The sequence below is a fragment of the Pongo abelii genome, chromosome 2, assembly GCF_028885655.2.
Source record: "Pongo abelii isolate AG06213 chromosome 2, NHGRI_mPonAbe1-v2.0_pri, whole genome shotgun sequence".
Taxonomy (NCBI): domain Eukaryota; kingdom Metazoa; phylum Chordata; class Mammalia; order Primates; family Hominidae; genus Pongo; species Pongo abelii.
Genome location: NC_085928.1, coordinates 8701874 through 8718243, shown reverse-complemented (window position 1 = coordinate 8718243; position 16370 = coordinate 8701874). Strand labels below are relative to the sequence as shown.

Here is a 16370-nt window from a genome sequence, read left to right as displayed (position 1 = left end):
TCTTCCTGTCATTGGCGAAGGGACGAAAGGGATAGAAGGGGCAGCCAGTTCCCTCACACACATCTTTTTTTTTTTTTTTTCTTTTTGAGACAGGGTCTTGCTCTGTCGCCCAGGCTGGAGTGCAGTGGTGCAATCATGGCTCACTGCAGCCTCCCGCCTCAAATTCCCTGGTAGCTGGGACTATAGGCATGCGCCACCATGCCCAGCTAATTTTTGGTAGAGACGGGGTTTCCCCATGTTATCCAAACTAGTCTCAAACTCCTGGGCTCAAGCAACCCTCCTGCTTTGGCCTCCCGAAGCCACCGCACCTGGCTAACCTCAAGCACTTTTATAAGGGCCCTAATTACCTTCCAAAGGCCCCACCTCCTAATGCAAGCACACTAGGGATAAAATTTCAGCATTCAACAGCACCAGCCCCAGCCTCAGTGCCTCTCCCACCACAGGCATGGTTGGCCAAACATACCCCTGCATGGGCAACTCTGCCAGCAATTCACACGATCCTCCCTCCCTCAGAGCCGTCCACATCACCTACCCTGACACCAGCCTCACACTGACCTCCTGCAGTGGTGCGATCATGGCTCACTACAACCTCGGCCTCCTGGACTCAAGCGATCCTCCTACCTCCTACCTCTGCCGAATAGCTGAGACCACAGGCATGCGCCTCCACACTCGGCTGATTTTTGTAGCTTTTGTAGGGAAGGGGTTTGGCCATGTTGCCCAGGCTGATCTTGAACTCCTGGACTCAAGCAATCGATTAGCCAGCCTCGGCCTTCCAAAGTGCTGGGACTACTAGGCGTGAGCAGCCACTGCACCCAGCCTGTGTAGGGTAATTTTACCAGCAGCTATAACCACTGACCCACCCATCCGTCCGCTCTTCCTGATCACAGGCCTCTCTGCGCCACCTGCTCGCTGAGAGGCCTCCTTCTCTGCTGTAACACAGAATCCACTCTCAACATACAAGACAACATGCTACGGTGTCTATTATGGAAGTAGAGCTCAAGCCTACCAGCTAATAGTGCAGCACTGGGCACAGGTGGCAAGTCTTTCTACAAACTGTCTTCCCCAGCTTCTGAAACTGTCCTTCCCCTCTTCTGCATGCCCCTGGCCAGCGGGAGAGCAGAGGACAAAGAGGACTGCACAATGCCCATGGCCAGCCCTGAGGGGCACAGATATGCTTGCACATTTGCTGTCCAGATCCCAGTCAGCGGCTGTGATGGCTAATATTGAGTGTCAACTTGATTGGATTGAAGGATGTAAACTATTGCTCCTGGGTGTGTCTGTGAGGGTGTTGCCAAAGGAGATTAACATTTGAGTCAGAGGACTGGGAGAGGCAGACCCACCCTCAATCTAGATGGGCACCATCTAATCCGCTGCCAGCTCCGCTAGAATAAAAGCAGGCAGAAGAACATGGAAGGACTACACTTGCTGAGTCTTCCGGCTTTCATCTTTCTCCCCTGCTGGATGCTTCCTGCCCTCGAATGTCGGACTCCAAGTTCTTCAGCATTTGGACTCTTGGACCTACATCAGTGGCTTGCCAGGGGCTCTCGGGCCTCTGGCCACAGACTGAAGGCTGCACTGTCGGTTTCCCTATTTTCGAGGTTTTGGGACTCGGACTGGCTAGAAATGGAAGTGAGCGGAAGGTGGAAGCTCTGTCCTGGCTCAGCTCGGCCCATGCTGGGAGGGTGACTGGTGGCGTGGAAAGCCCGCTGGGACTCAGCAGCACCCAGACCTCTAATTGTTAGCTTTCTAACCGGCTCTGGGGCTGCAGTTCTCATTTTCAATCCTTCTGGGTAATAAGCAGTGAGGACTTCTACTCCAGGTTTTGAGAAATGTCTCAAAATCTTGGGAAAGTGTTACTTTCTTGGATGGATCTCTAAAACAGTGGATCAAATTCAGACAGGAAAGCTAGACTGTATTACTTCATTAATATTTAATTGCAGTGGCTTGCGCCTGTAATCCCAGCACTTTGGGAGGCAAAGGCAGGTGGATCACCTGAAGTGAGGAGTTCGAGACCAACCTGGCCAACCTGGCGAAACCTCGTCTCTACTAAAAATACAAAAATTAGCCGGCATGGTGGCACGCACCTGTAATCTCAGCTACTCGGGAGGCTGAGGCAGGAGAATCACTTGAACCCAGGAGGTGGAGGTTGCAGTGAGCTGAGATTGCACCACTTCACTCCAGCATGGTGACAGAGTGAGACTCCCTCTCAAAAAGAAAAAAAAACAAATTTAATTGCACCGCCATCAGTTAAATATATTGCTTTTGGAAAAAATTAAAATAGTACATCTCTCCCCCAATTCTGGTGGTGGTCCACCTCTGCGATACGCATATATGCCCACAGAAAATATGCTGGTCTTATGGCAGGTTTTTATGTAAATATATCATACTTTTGGATTCTTCTGAAACTGGCTTTTCTCACCTGTCCGTGTTAGCCACATAGGCCCTTCCCTCTCCGTGGCTGCTGCATAGTCTCTCTTGGTCTCTGTGTCCTCTGGCGCAATTGCTCCAGCATTCTCCTTTACGAACAAGCTGCCGTGTGCAGCCCTGTGCACCTATGCGGCTATTTCTCCAGGGCACTGGTCCTCAAAGCAGAGCTCCAGAGACCGCTGGGGAGATGAGATTCCCTGAAACTCTTTCAGAGAGGTCCACATGTTCAAAACTATTTTCATACTGTAGGCCATTATCAGCCTTTTCCACTGTGGTTTTCTGAAATTAAAATCCCTCTAAAAATAAAAGAGAATTTTCCAGAGGCCACATGATTTGTGACATCACAGCAGTGTCTGCAGACACAGACACGGCATCCAGCTACCTCCTGTTATGCCAGACGTTTAAAAGATTTGCAAAAAATATAGAACAATGGCACACTTCTCACTATTTTGTTTTGGAACATATCTATTCTTCTTGAGACAGGGTCTCACTATGTTTCCCAAGCTGTACTCGAACTTCTAGGCTTAAGCAATCCTCTTGTGTCCAGAATTGGTGGGTTCTTGGTCTCACTGACTTCAAGAATGAAGCCGCAGACCCTCGCAGTGAATGTTACAGTTCTTAAAGGTGGCGCGTCCGGAGTTTGTTCCTTCTGACGTTTGGATGTGTTCGGAGTTTCTTCCTTCTGGTGGATTCGTGGTCTCGCTGGCTCAGGAGTGAAGCTGCAGACCTTCGTGGTGAGCATTACAGCTCATAAAGGTAGTGTGGACCCAAAGAGTTAACAACAGCAAGATTTATTGCAAACAGCAAAAGAACAAACCTCCAACAGTGTGGAAGGGGACCCTAACAGGTTGCCACTACTGGCGCAGGCCGCCTGCTTTTAGTCTCTTATCTGGCCCCACCCACATCCTGCTGATTGGTCCATTTTACAGAGAGCCGATTGGTCCATTTTACAGAGAGCTGATTGGCCCGTTTGACAGGGTGCTGATTGGTGGGTTTACAATCCCTGAGCTAGACACAAAAGTTCTCCAAGTCCCCACCAGAGTAGCTAGATAGAGTGTGGACACAAAGGTTCTCCAAATCACCACCAGAGTAGCTAGATACAGAGTGTCGATTGGTGCATTCACAAACCCTGAGCTAGACACAGGGTGCTGATCAGTGTGTTTACAAACGTTGAGCTAGATACAGAGTGCTGATTGGTGTATTTACAATCCCTTAGCTAGACATAAAGGTTCTCCAAGTCCCCACCAGAGTAGCTAGATACAGTGTCCATTGGTGCATTCACAAACCCTGAGCTAGACACAGGGTGCTGATTGGTGTGTTTACAAACCTTGAGCTAGATACAGAGTGCTGATTGGTGTATTTACAATCCCTTAGCTAAACATAAAGATTCTCCAAGTCCCCACCAGACTCAGGAGCCCAGCTGGCTTCACCCAGTGGATCTTGCACCAGGGCCGCAGGTGGAGCTGCCTGCCAGTCCCAAGCCGTGTGCCCGCACTCCTCAACCCCTGGGTGGTCAATGGGAATGCACTCCTCAGCCCTTGGGTGGTCAGTGGGAACTGGGTGCCCTGGAGCAGGGGGCGACCCTCGTCGGGGAGGCTGGGGCCACGCAGGAGCCCATGGAGGCCCGCGGGGAGTGGTTGGGGAGGGAAGGCTCAGGCATGGCGGGCTGCAGGTTCCGGGCCCTGCCCTGCAGGGAGGTAGCTAAGGCCCGGAGAGAAATCAAGCATAGCAGCTGCTGGCCCAGGTGCCAAGCCCCTCACTGCCCTGGGCTTGCGGGCCGGCCGTGGGCTCCGAGAGCGGGGCCGCCGAGCCCATGCCCACCTGGAACTTGCGCTGGCCGGCAAGCGCTGCGAAGCCCCGGTTCCCGCCCGCGCCTCTCCCTCCACACCTCACTGCAAGCTGAGGGAGCCGGCTCCCGCCTTGGCCAGCCCTGAAAGGGGCTCCCATAGTGTAGCGGCGGGCTGAAGGGCTCCTCAAGCGTGGCCAGAGTAGGCACCAAGGCTGAGGAGGCGCCCAGAGCGAGTGAGGGCTGTGAGGGCCGCCAGCAGGCTGTCACCTCTCACTCTCACCTCTGCCTCTGAAGTAGATGGGACTACAGGCACACACCACTATGCCCAGCTTTGTTTTTATTAAAGTATTTTATTGGAGGAGCCAAGATGGCCGAATAGGAACAGCTCCGGTCTACAGCTCCCACCGCAAGCGACGCAGAAGACGGGTGATTTCTGCATTTCCATCTGAGGTACCGTATTCATCTCACTAGGGAGTGCCAGACAGTGGGCGCAGGTCAGTGGGTGAGCGCACCGTGCGCCAGCCGAAGCAGGGGCGAGGCATTGCCTCACTCGGGAAGCGCAAGGGGTCAGGGAGTTCCCCTTCCAGGGGTGACAGACGGCACCTGGAAAATCGGGCCACTCCCACCCGAATACTGTGCTTTTCCGACGGGCTTAGGAAACGGTGCCCCAGGAGAGTATAGCCCGCACCTGGCTCAGAGGGTCCTAGGCCCACGGAGTCTCGCTGATTGCTAGCACAGCAGTCTGAGATCAAACAGCGAGTCGGCAGCGAGGCTGGGGGAGGGGCGCCCGCCATTGCCCAGGCTCGCTTAGGTAAACAAAGCAGCCTGGAAGCTTGAACTGGGTGGAGCCCACCACAGCTCAAGGAGGCCTGCCTGCCTCTGTAGGCTCCACCTCTGGGGGCAGGGCACAGACAAACAAAAAGACAGCAGTAACCTCTGCAGACTTAAATGTTCCTGTCTGACAGCTGTGAGGAGAGCAGTGGTTCTCCCAGCACGCAGCCGGAGATCTGAGAACGGGCTGACTGTCTCCTCAAGTGGGTCCCTGACCCCTGACCCCTGAGCAGCCTAACTGGGAGGCACCCCCCAGCAGGGGCAGACTGACACCTCACACGGCCGGCCAGGTACTCCAACAGACCTGCAGCTGAGGGTTCTGTCTGTTAGAAGGAAAACTAACAGAAAGGACATCCACACCAAAAACCCATCTGTACATCACCATCATCAAAGACCAAAAGTAGATAAAACCACAAAGATGGGGAAAAAACAGAGCAGAAAAACTGGAAACTCTAAAAACCAGAGTACCTCTCCTCCTCCAAAGGAACGCAGTTCCTCACCAGCAACGGAACAAAGCTGGACGGAGAATGACTTTGACGAGCTGAGAGAAGAAGGCTTCAGACGATCAAATTACTCCGAGCTACGGGAGGATATTCAAACCAAAGGCAAAGAAGTTGAAAACTTCGAAAAAAATTTAGAAGAATGTATAACTAGAATAACCAATACAGAGAAGTGCTTAAAGGAGCTGATGGAGCTGAAAACCAAGGCTCGAGAACTACGTGAAGAATGCAGAAGCCTCAGGAGCCGATGCGATCAAATGGAAGAAAGGGTATCAGCCCTGGAAGATGAAATGAATGAAATGAAGCGAGAAGGGAACTTTAGAGAAAAAAGAATAAAAAGAAACGAGCAAAGCCTCCAAGAAATGTGGGACTATGTGAAAAGACCAAATCTACGTCTGATTGGTGTACCTGAAAGTGACGGGGAGAATGGAACCAAGTTGGAAAACACTCTGCAGGATATTATCCAGGAGAACTTCCCCAATCTAGCAAGGCAGGCCAACATTCAGATTCAGGAAATACAGAGAACGCCACAAAGATACTCCTCGAGAAGAGCAACTCCAAGACACATCATTGTCAGATTCACCAAAGTTGAAATGAAGCAAAAAATGTTAAGGGCAGCCAGAGAGAAAGGTCGGGTTACCATCAAAGGGAAGCCCATCAGACTAACAGCGGATCTCTTGGCAGAAACCCTACAAGCCAGAAGAGAGTGGGGGCCAATATTCAACATTCTTAAACAAAAGAATTTTCAACCCAGAATTCGTATCCTGCCAAACTAAGCTTCATAAGTGAAGGAGAAATAAAATACTTTACAGACAAGCAAATTCTGAGAGATTTTGTCACCACCAGGCCTGCCCTAAAAGAGCTCCTGAAGGAAGCGCTAAACATGGAAAGGCACAACCGGTACCAGCCACTGCAAAATCATACCGAAATGTAAAGACCATCGAGACTAGGAAGAGACTGCATCAACTAACGAGCAAAATAACCAGCTAACATCATAATGACAGGATCAGATTCACACATAACAATATTAACTTTAAATGTAAATGGACTAAATGCTCCAATTAAAAGACACAGACTGGCAAATTGGATAAAGACTCAAGACCCATCAGTGTGCTGTATTCAGGAAACCCATCTCACGTGCAGAGACACACATAGGCTCAAAATAAAAGGATGGAGGAAGATCTACCAAGCCAATGGAAAACAAAAAAAGGCAGGGGTTGCAATCCTAGTCTCTGATAAAACAGACTTTAAACCAACAAAGATCAAAAGAGACAAAGAAGGCCATTACATAATGGTAAAGGGATTAATTCAACAAGAAGAGCTAACTATCCTAAATATATATGTACCCAATACAGGAGCACCCAGATTCATAAAGCAAGTCCTGAGTGACCTACAAAGAGACTTAGACTCCCACACATTAATAATGGGAGACTTTAACACCCCACTGTCAACATTAGACAGATCAACGAGACAGAAAGTCAACAAGGATACCCAGGAATTGAACTCAGCTCTGCACGAAGCGGACCTAATAGACATCTACAGAACTCTCCACCCCAAATCAACAGAATATACATTTTTTTCAGCACCACACCACACCTATTCCAAAATTGACCATATACTTGGAAGTAAAGCTCTCCTCAATAAATGTAAAAGAACAGAAATTGTAACAAACTGTCTCTCAGATCACAGTGCAATCAAGCTAGAACTCAGGATTAAGAATCTCACTCAAAACCGCTCAACTACGTGGAAACTGAACAACCTGCTCCTGAATGACTACTGGGTACATAACAAAATGAAGGCAGAAATAAAGATGTTCTTTGAAACCAACGAGAACCAAGACACAACATACCAGAATCTCTGGGATGCATTCAAAGCAGTGTGTAGAGGGAAATTTATAGCACAAATGCCCACAAGAGAAAGCAGGAAAGATCCAAAATTGACACCCTAACATCACAATTAAAAGAACTAGAAAAGCAAGAGCAAACACATTCAAAAGCTAGCAGAAGGCAAGAAATAACTAAAATCAGAGCAGAACTGAAGGAAATAGAGACACAAAAAACCCTTCAAAAAATAAATGAATCTAGGAGCTGGTTTTTTGAAAGGATCAACAAAATTGATAGACCGCTAGCAAGATTAATAAAGAAAAAAAGAGAGAAGAATCAAATAGATGCAATAAAAAATGATAAAGGGGATATCACCACCGATCCCACAGAAATACAAACTACCATCAGAGAATATTACAAACACCTCTAGGCAAATAAACTAGAAAATCTAGAAGAAATGGATAAATTCCTCAACACATACACCCTCCCAAGACTAAATCAGGAAGAAGTTGAATCTCTGAATAGACCAATAACAGGAGCTGAAATTGTGGCAATAATCAATAGCTTACCAACCAAAAAAAGTCCAGGACCAGATGGGTTCACAGCCGAATTCTACCAGAGGTACGAGGAGGAGCTGGTACCATTCCTTCTGAAACTATTCTGATCAATAGAAAAAGAGGGAATCCTCCCTAACTCATTTTATGAGGCCAGCATCATCCTGATACCAAAGCCTGGCAGAGACACAACAAAAAAAGAGAATTTTAGACCAATATCCTTGATGAACATTGATGCAAAAATCCTCAATAAAATACTGGCAAACAGAATCCAGCAGCACATCAAAAAGCTTATCCACCATGATCAAGTGGGCTTCATCCCTGGGATGCAAGGCATCCCAATATATGCAAATCAATATACGCAATCAATAAATGTAATCCAGCATATAAACAGAACCAAAGACAAAAACCACATGATTATCTCAATAGATGCAGAAAAGGCCTTTGACAAAATTCAACAACCCTTCATGCTAAAAACTCTCAATAAATTAGGAATTGATGGGACGTATCTCAAAATAATAAGAGCTATTTATGACAAACCCACAGCCAATATCATACTGAATGGGCAAAAACTGGAAGCATTCCCTTTGAAAACCGGCACAAGACAGGGATGCCCTCTCTCACCACTTCTATTCAACATAGTGTTGGAAGTTCTGGCCAGGGCAATTAGGCAGGAGAAGGAAATCAAGGGTATTCAATTAGGAAAAGAGGAAGTCAAATTGTCCCTGTTTGCAGATGACATGATAGTATATCTAGAAAACCCCATTGTCTCAGCCCAAAATCTCCTTAAGCTGATAAGCAACTTCAGCAAAGTCTCAGGATACAAAATCAATGTGCAAAAATCACAAGCATTCTTATACATCAATAACAGACAAACAGAGAGCCAAATCATGAGTGAACTCCCATTCACAATTGCTTCAAAGAGAATAAAATACCTAGGAATCCAACTTACAAGGAATGTGAAAGACCTCTTCAAGGAGAACTACAAACCACTGATCAAGGAAATAAAAGAGGATACAAACAAATGGAAGAACATTCCATGCTCATGGGTAGGAAGAATCAATATCATGAAAATGGCCATCCTTCCCAAGGTAATTTACAGATTCAATGCCATCCCCATCAAGCTACCAATGACTTTCTTCACAGAATTGGAAAAAACTACTTTAAAGTTCATATGGAACCAAAAAAGAGCCCGCATCGCCAAGTCAATCCTAAGCCAAAAGAACAAAGCTGGAGGCATCACACTACCTGACTTCAAACTATACTACAAGGCTACAGTAACCAAAACAGCATGGTACTGGTACCAAAACAGAGATATAGATCAATGGAACAGAACAGAGGCCTCAGAAATAATGCCACATATCTACAAGTATCTGATCTTTGACAAACCTGACAAAAACAAGAAATGGGGAAAGGATTCCCTATTTAATAAATGGTGCTGGGAAAACTGGCTAGCCATATGTAGAAAGCTGAAACTGGATCCCTTCCTTACACCTTATACAAAACTCAATTCAAGATGGATTAAAGACTTACATGTTAGACCTAAAACCATAAAAACCCTAGAAGAAAACCTAGGCATTACCATTCAGGACATAGGCATGGGCAAGGACTTCATGTCTAAAACACCAAAAGCAATGGCAACAAAAGCCAAAATTGACAAATGGGATCTAATTAAACTAAAGAGCTTCTGCACAGCAAAGGAAACTACCATCAGAGTGAACAGGCAACCTACAAAATGGGAGAACATTTTCGCAACCTACTCATCTGACAAAGGGCTAATATCCAGAATCTACAATGAACTCCAACAAATTTACAAGAAGAAAACAAACAACTCCATCAAAAAGTGGGCAAAGGACATGAACAGACACTTCTCAAAAGAAGACATTTATGCAGCCAAAAAACATGAAAAAATGCTCACCATCACTGGCCATCAGAGAAATGCAAATCAAAACCACAATGAGATACCATCTCACACCAGTTAGAATGGCAATCATTAAAAAGTCAGGAAACAACAGGTGCTGGAGAGGATGTGGAGAAATAGGAACACTTTTACACTGTTGGTGGGACTGTAAACTAGTTCAACCATTGTGGAAGTCAGTGTGGTGATTCCTCAGGGATCTAGAACTAGAAATTCCATTCGACCCAGCCATCCCATTACTGGGTATATACCCAAAGGACTATAAATCATGCTGCTATAAAGACACATGCACACGTATGTTTATTGCCGCATTATTCACAATAGCAAAGACTTGGAACCAACCCAAATGTCCAACAATGATAGACTGGATTAAGAAAATGTGGCACATATACACCATGGAATACTATGCAGCCATAAAAAATGATGAGTTCATGTCCTTTGTAGGGACATGGATGAAATTGGAAATCATCATTCTCAGTAAACTATCGCAAGAACAAAAAACCAAACACCGCATATTCTCACTCATAGGTGGGAATTGAACAATGAGAACACATGGACACAGGAAGGGGAACATCACACTTTGGGGACTGTTGTGGGGTGGGGGGAGGGGGGAGGGATAGCATTGGGAGATATACCTAATGCTAGATGACGAGTTGGTGGGTGCAGCGCACCAGCATGGCACATGTATACATATGTAACTTACCTGCACATTGCGTACATGTACCATAAAACCTAAAGTATAATAATAATAATAATAATAAAGAAAAAAACAAAAAAACAAAACAAAAAACAAAAAAAATAAAAATAAAAAAATAAAGTATTTTATTTTCATTAACATCCTTAAGCTTTATCATTATGATTGTAAACAAAGTGACACATTAAGTATGTTTAAACTGTCTCCCCTTATTTTCACACACCGTAACTATTGGTAGATATAACCCATAAAAAGCTCTCTGTGGTGCTCCAGAATTTTTAAGAATGGGTCCTGAGAGCAAAAAGTTTGAAAACTACTGCTCTAGACTAAGAAGCCCATGGCTGGGCATTGAGGCTTGCATTGTCTAAATTCTGATACACAGCAGGCTCTAAAACTTTGCTGTTTTGCCATTCTGTAGGAGGACATGCAATATGTATTTCCCAAATTCATGTCCTTGCTCTGTGGCAGCTCATGGGCACCACCCTACACTAGCCTCTTGTGGGTTTGAGAAGTGAAGCCAGATGGACTTCCTGGGTCAAGTGGGGACTTGGAGAACTTTTCTGTCTAGCTAAAGGATTGTAAATGCACCAATCAGCACTCTGTAAAAACGCACCCATCAGCACTCTGGGTCTAGCTAAATGATTGTAAATGCACCAATCAGCACTCCATAAAAACAAAGGATTGTAAATGCACCAATCAGCACTCCGTAAAAATGCACCAATCAGCGCTCTGTGTCTAGCTAAAGGATGTAAACACACCAATCAGCACTCTGTAAAATGGACCAATCAGCACTCTGTAAAATGGACCAATCAGCAGGATGTGGGTGGGGACAAATAAGGGAATGAAAAGCTGGCCACCCCAGTCAGCAGTGACAACCGACTCGGGTCCCCTTCCACACTGGAAAGTTTGTTCTTTCACTCTTTGCAATAAATCTTGCTGCTGTTCACTCTTTGGGTCCGTGCCACCTTCAAGAGCTGTTAACACTCACCACGAAGGTCTGTGGCTTCATTCTTGAAGTCAGCAAGACCAAGAACCCACTGGAAGGAACAAACTCCGGACACAGGCTGTGGGCCTGTTTTCTTCGTGCCTTCACAGACAGTACTGTCGCCGGCCAGCATACCACCCTCCCCAAATTATTTCCTTCTGGTGAATTCCCAGAGGACCTCTCATGAGCTCAGAACATCTCCAACCCTGAAAGCATGGAAAAGCCTCGTGGTCACTCTGCTGGCATGGGGTGCTCACATTTTATCAAGTTTCCTTCTATTTTAGTAACTAAAAATGTTATGTCCCGCAAGGACATATTGCTGGCGGGGTCCCTGAAGGCTCAGAGTAAGCTTCCTGTGGGTTTTTCCACCTCCTGTGCCCTCTCTGCTGTGAGCTCTGCCCTTCTATCTGTTGCACGTCCACCATGTGTCAGCTTTAGTGCTCACGTTCCATGTCATGAATTCCAATGTTTTCCTTTATAGCTAGTTTAGGGAAATTCTGAATTTGTGGTTCAGATGAGGAGCAAGCTGTGGAGAGGTAAAGATCACCAAGGGGTCACGTATGCAGGGGACGTTTAAGTACCAAGCACTGCACCAAGTCCCTCACCCTTAGGAAGGTGTATAAACCTCTGAACTGTTACCGCAACACCAGGGTCTAGGTCTAGGTCCCGCTGCTCACTGCACAGAAAGCCAATGAGACAATAAGTATCGTCTGGGAAGAAGGCTTTCATTGGGTGCTGTAGTCAGAGTTGGGAGATCAGTCTCAAATCCATCTCCCTGATGGACTAAAACTAGGGGTCATATAACAGAGAAGAAACGTAACCATGTGTGGGAAAACAGGAATTAGGGAGGTCAACAGGAAGCAGGTGGTCAGTTAGGCACTCATGATGGGTGAGGGGTCTAGCCTCTCATTGTGCAGATGATGTGGTGAGTTTCAACTCCTTGACACTATCTGGGAGGCCTGATAGTTGCTTTCCTAAGAGAGGAACTCAAATTAAACAAATGTAACTTTCTCAAGTTTTAAGACTGGGAGGATCAATTTCTATGTTTATTCAAAGAAACCATGAACATCAGTTCTGTGGAGCAGTTGGGCTGGCTTCAGAGCTACCTCATGGCTGTGGGCAGTGAACACCCTTCTCACCTCACCTTCCTCCTCTCCATTTTACAGATGGGGAAACTGAGGCACAAAACGGTAAATAGCAGAGGTGAGATTTGAACCCAAGCAGTCTGGCCCCCATGCCAGTCTTGTAAGTCCTCTTCTCATGGTTGCCCACAGGCACTCAACTTAGGAACTGCTGGTCAACCCAAAAACTCTGTATTAAGCATGGAAACAAAATTCACAGAAAGGATGCCTGATGGCTGTGTGGCATTCTCAGATGAATACAGCTGCTTTGAGGCCAAGTGCTCTGCCTCTGCCCCCTACCTTCCTCCTTGTTCACCCACCTGGGGTCTTTGATTCTTGAACTTTAGGGATTCTTGGAAACAAGCTAGGATGACAAATAGGCTACAGATTTGACCTTCTTAGTGATTAAGATACTGCCTTTGTGGCATCTGCTGGAGTGGACCAGAATGTGTCCTCCACCAGACAGGGCTTCTCAAAAGCTGTAGGCGCAGCGATTCTGGGTGCTCTGCCTGTGAGTTAGCCCTGCTCAACAAGGAGCAGTAAAAACCAAGCAAACAAATGGGAGGCAGCAGCTGGTGGGGGTTTATTTTGTGACAATACCCTCACCCCCCAACACAGACACCGACCTTTGGGAAGGGATCTTGTGGCAGACCCCTGCTGGCTGACTGCCCCTCCTCTGGGGTCTCAGGCAGGTGCAGGCTGAGCAGACTTGGGCTCTAGAAACCAACCTTTCTGGAATTTTACACTAGACCGGGGTGTCCAATCTTTTGACTTCCCTGTGCCACATTGGAAGAAGAATTGTCTTGGGCCACACATAAAATACACTAACACTAATTAGTAGGGGATTTTGGAAATGTTACTTAATATTAGATCAATGCACAAAAATCTATTGCATTTTTAGACAATTAGAAATTATAATTTTAGCTGGGTGTGGTGGCTCACGCCTGTAATCCCACCACTTTGGGGAGCCGAAGAGGGAGGATTGCTTAAGCCCTGGAGTTTAAGGCCAGCCTGAGCAACATAGCAAGACCCCCATCTCTACAAAAAATAAAAATGAGAAAATTAGCTGGGTATGGTGGCACACACTTGTAGTGCCAGTTATTTGGGAAACTGAGATGGAAGGATCACTTGAGCCCAAAAGGTGGAGGCTGCAGTGAGCTATGATCACAGCACTGCACTCCAGCCTGAGTGACAGAATGATACTCTGTCTCTAAAAAAGAAAAAAAGAAAGAAAGAAATTGTAATTTAAAAATAGGATACAATAAAAAGCAGGTATACAATTGACTCTCAAGTTGGAAAAAATAAAATTTAATTTATATCTCACACCATAAACAGAAAAAAAAATACACTAGCACTAATGATAGCTGATGAGCTAAAAAAAAAAATTGCAAAAATCCTCATAATGTTTACAAATTTGTGTTGGGCAGCATTCAAAGCCATCCTGGGGCACATGTTGGACAAGCTTGCCCTAGACCGAAGGAAAAGAGAAGACTGATACAACGGTGGCAAAATAGAAAATCCCTGTGGATTTCCCATATTATAATGACAGGGAAGGAAAATGATCATAAAATGTATGTATTTATTTATTTATTCTTTTTTTTGAGTCAGAGTCTCGCTCTGTCGCTCAGGCTGGAGTGCAGTGGTGCGATCTCGGCTCACTGCAAGCTCCGCCTCCTGGGTTCACGCCATTCTCCTGCCTCAGCCTCCTGAGTAGCTGGGATTATAGGCATGCGCCACAACGCCCCGCTAATTTTCTGTATATTTAGTAGAGATGGGGTTTCACCGTGTTAGCCGGGATGGTCTTGATCTCCTCACCTCGTGATCCGCCTGCCTCGGCCTCCCAAAGTGCTGGGGTTACAGGCGTGAGCCACCGTGTCCAACCTACAAAATGTATTTAGTTAAAACTCTCCTGTCGTCTCCTAGGCAGGGGACAAAGCCTTGCTTTCTTTCCTGGAGTCCCATGGACACTGGGTCAGCACTGCCTGGACCCCACCCAGCTGTGCAGGTGCTGTTTTACCCCTGCAAGCCTCTCGGTCAGGACCAAGCCTCCTCCTTCAGCTCTTGCCCAACTTCTTTGCACCAAGACAGAAGTTTATGAGCATGCCCAGAAGAGGAACCAATACGGCCTGGGGGCCCTAGAGTGGTCACATTCCAAGACAGAAGTGGGTGGTGGCCACCAAGGCTGGGGGAGGGGGCGCACAGGGAGTTTGGTGGGGACAGAGTTTCAGTTTGGGAAGATGGAAGCATTCTGAGATGGATGGTGTTCATGGTGGCACAGCAGTGTGAATGTGCCTAAGGTCCCTGCACTCTCCACTTTACGGATTTTATGGATGCTTAAAATTAGGAAAATTAGGAGCCTTTGTAGTTTAAAAGTGTGATGATTGGCTTTTCTTGCTGTTGTGTGAATGAGATGTGATTCTCTCAAAATACTGTGTTCTCTCATAAATACTATGCCATGTATGGTTGGTTTTGGGGGTTTATTCTTGAGACAGGGTCTCGCTTTGCCGCCCAGGCCGATCTTGGCTCACTGCAGCCTCTGCGTCTTGGGTTCAAGTGATTCTTCAGGCCCCTGAGTAGCTGAGATTACAGGCAAGCGCCACCTTGCCCAGCTAATTTTTGGATTTTTTTAGTAGAGATGGAGTTTTGCCATATTGACGAGGCTGGTCTTGAACTCCTGACCTCAAGTGATCCACCTGCCTTTGTCTCCGAAAGTGCTGGGATTACAGGCATGAGCCACCATGCCCAGCCCATGCCATGTATGTTTTACCACAATACATAGTAATAATTTTGTTTTAAGTAATACAGCAATCTCTGTAAGCTCCTTTAGCCAAAGACAGTCACTATTAACACACGGTTAGTCTAAGCATCCCAGCTTTTCTCTTTTCTACCTCTGGAAAAGATACATTCTTAGAAAGTAAACATACCAGCGTGAAGGCACGGAGGGAACAATGGGGCTCGCCATTGCGGTATTTCCTTCTGGTGTCCTCTGAACAGTTGTATATAGTTGAGATCATAACCACACAAATTATCTAGCCCAACTTTTTCCCTTCTTTAAAAAATGGAAATAGCTTTATTGATTTTCCTGGCTATATATAACTAATTCATGATCATAACCAAAAATTTTTCTCTAAAACTACAAAGAAAATTAGGAGCCTTTTGTAGTTTATAAGTGTGGTGATTGGCTTTTCTCATTCTTGTGTGAGTGAGAAGTTCTTTTCTCAAACCTTGTTATGATGTCAGCACATTACCTACCAGACATGAAAAATAATAATAAAAGGCCTAGGCCGTGCGCTGTGGCTCATGCATGTAATCCCAACACTTTGGGAGGCTGAGATGGGCAGATCACGAGGTCAGGAGATCGAGACCATCCTGGCTAACACGGTGAAACCCCGTCTCTACTAAAAATACAAGAAAATTAGCCGGGCGTGGTGGCGGGCGCCTGTAGTCCTAGCTACTCGGGAGGCCGAGGCAGGAGAATGGCGTGAACCCGGGAGGCGGAGCTTGCAGTGAGCCAAGGTGGCGCCACTGCACTTTAGCCTGGGCGACAGAGCGAGACTCCGTCTCAAAAAAAAAAAAAAAATAATAATAATAATAAAAGGCCTGAAATTGAAATCCAGCCCCCTCCAGAGAGAGATTTCTTCCTAACTTTGACTGAATATCCTTCCAGGCTTTCTCCCCAAAATGTGTGTGTATATATACATATGTGGGTGGACATGTGGGTATATACA

The 16370-nt window shown here is 46.2% G+C and overlaps 1 non-coding gene across 1 annotated transcript; it reads left to right on the top strand.

Annotated features, from left to right (window-relative positions):
- Positions 1 to 15792: 15792 nt before the first annotated feature.
- On the top strand, positions 15793 to 15900 carry LOC112132942 (small nucleolar RNA U13). The gene has a single exon (XR_002914642.1). It is a non-coding gene; the product is annotated as a small nucleolar RNA U13 (small nucleolar RNA).
- Positions 15901 to 16370: the final 470 nt, after the last annotated feature.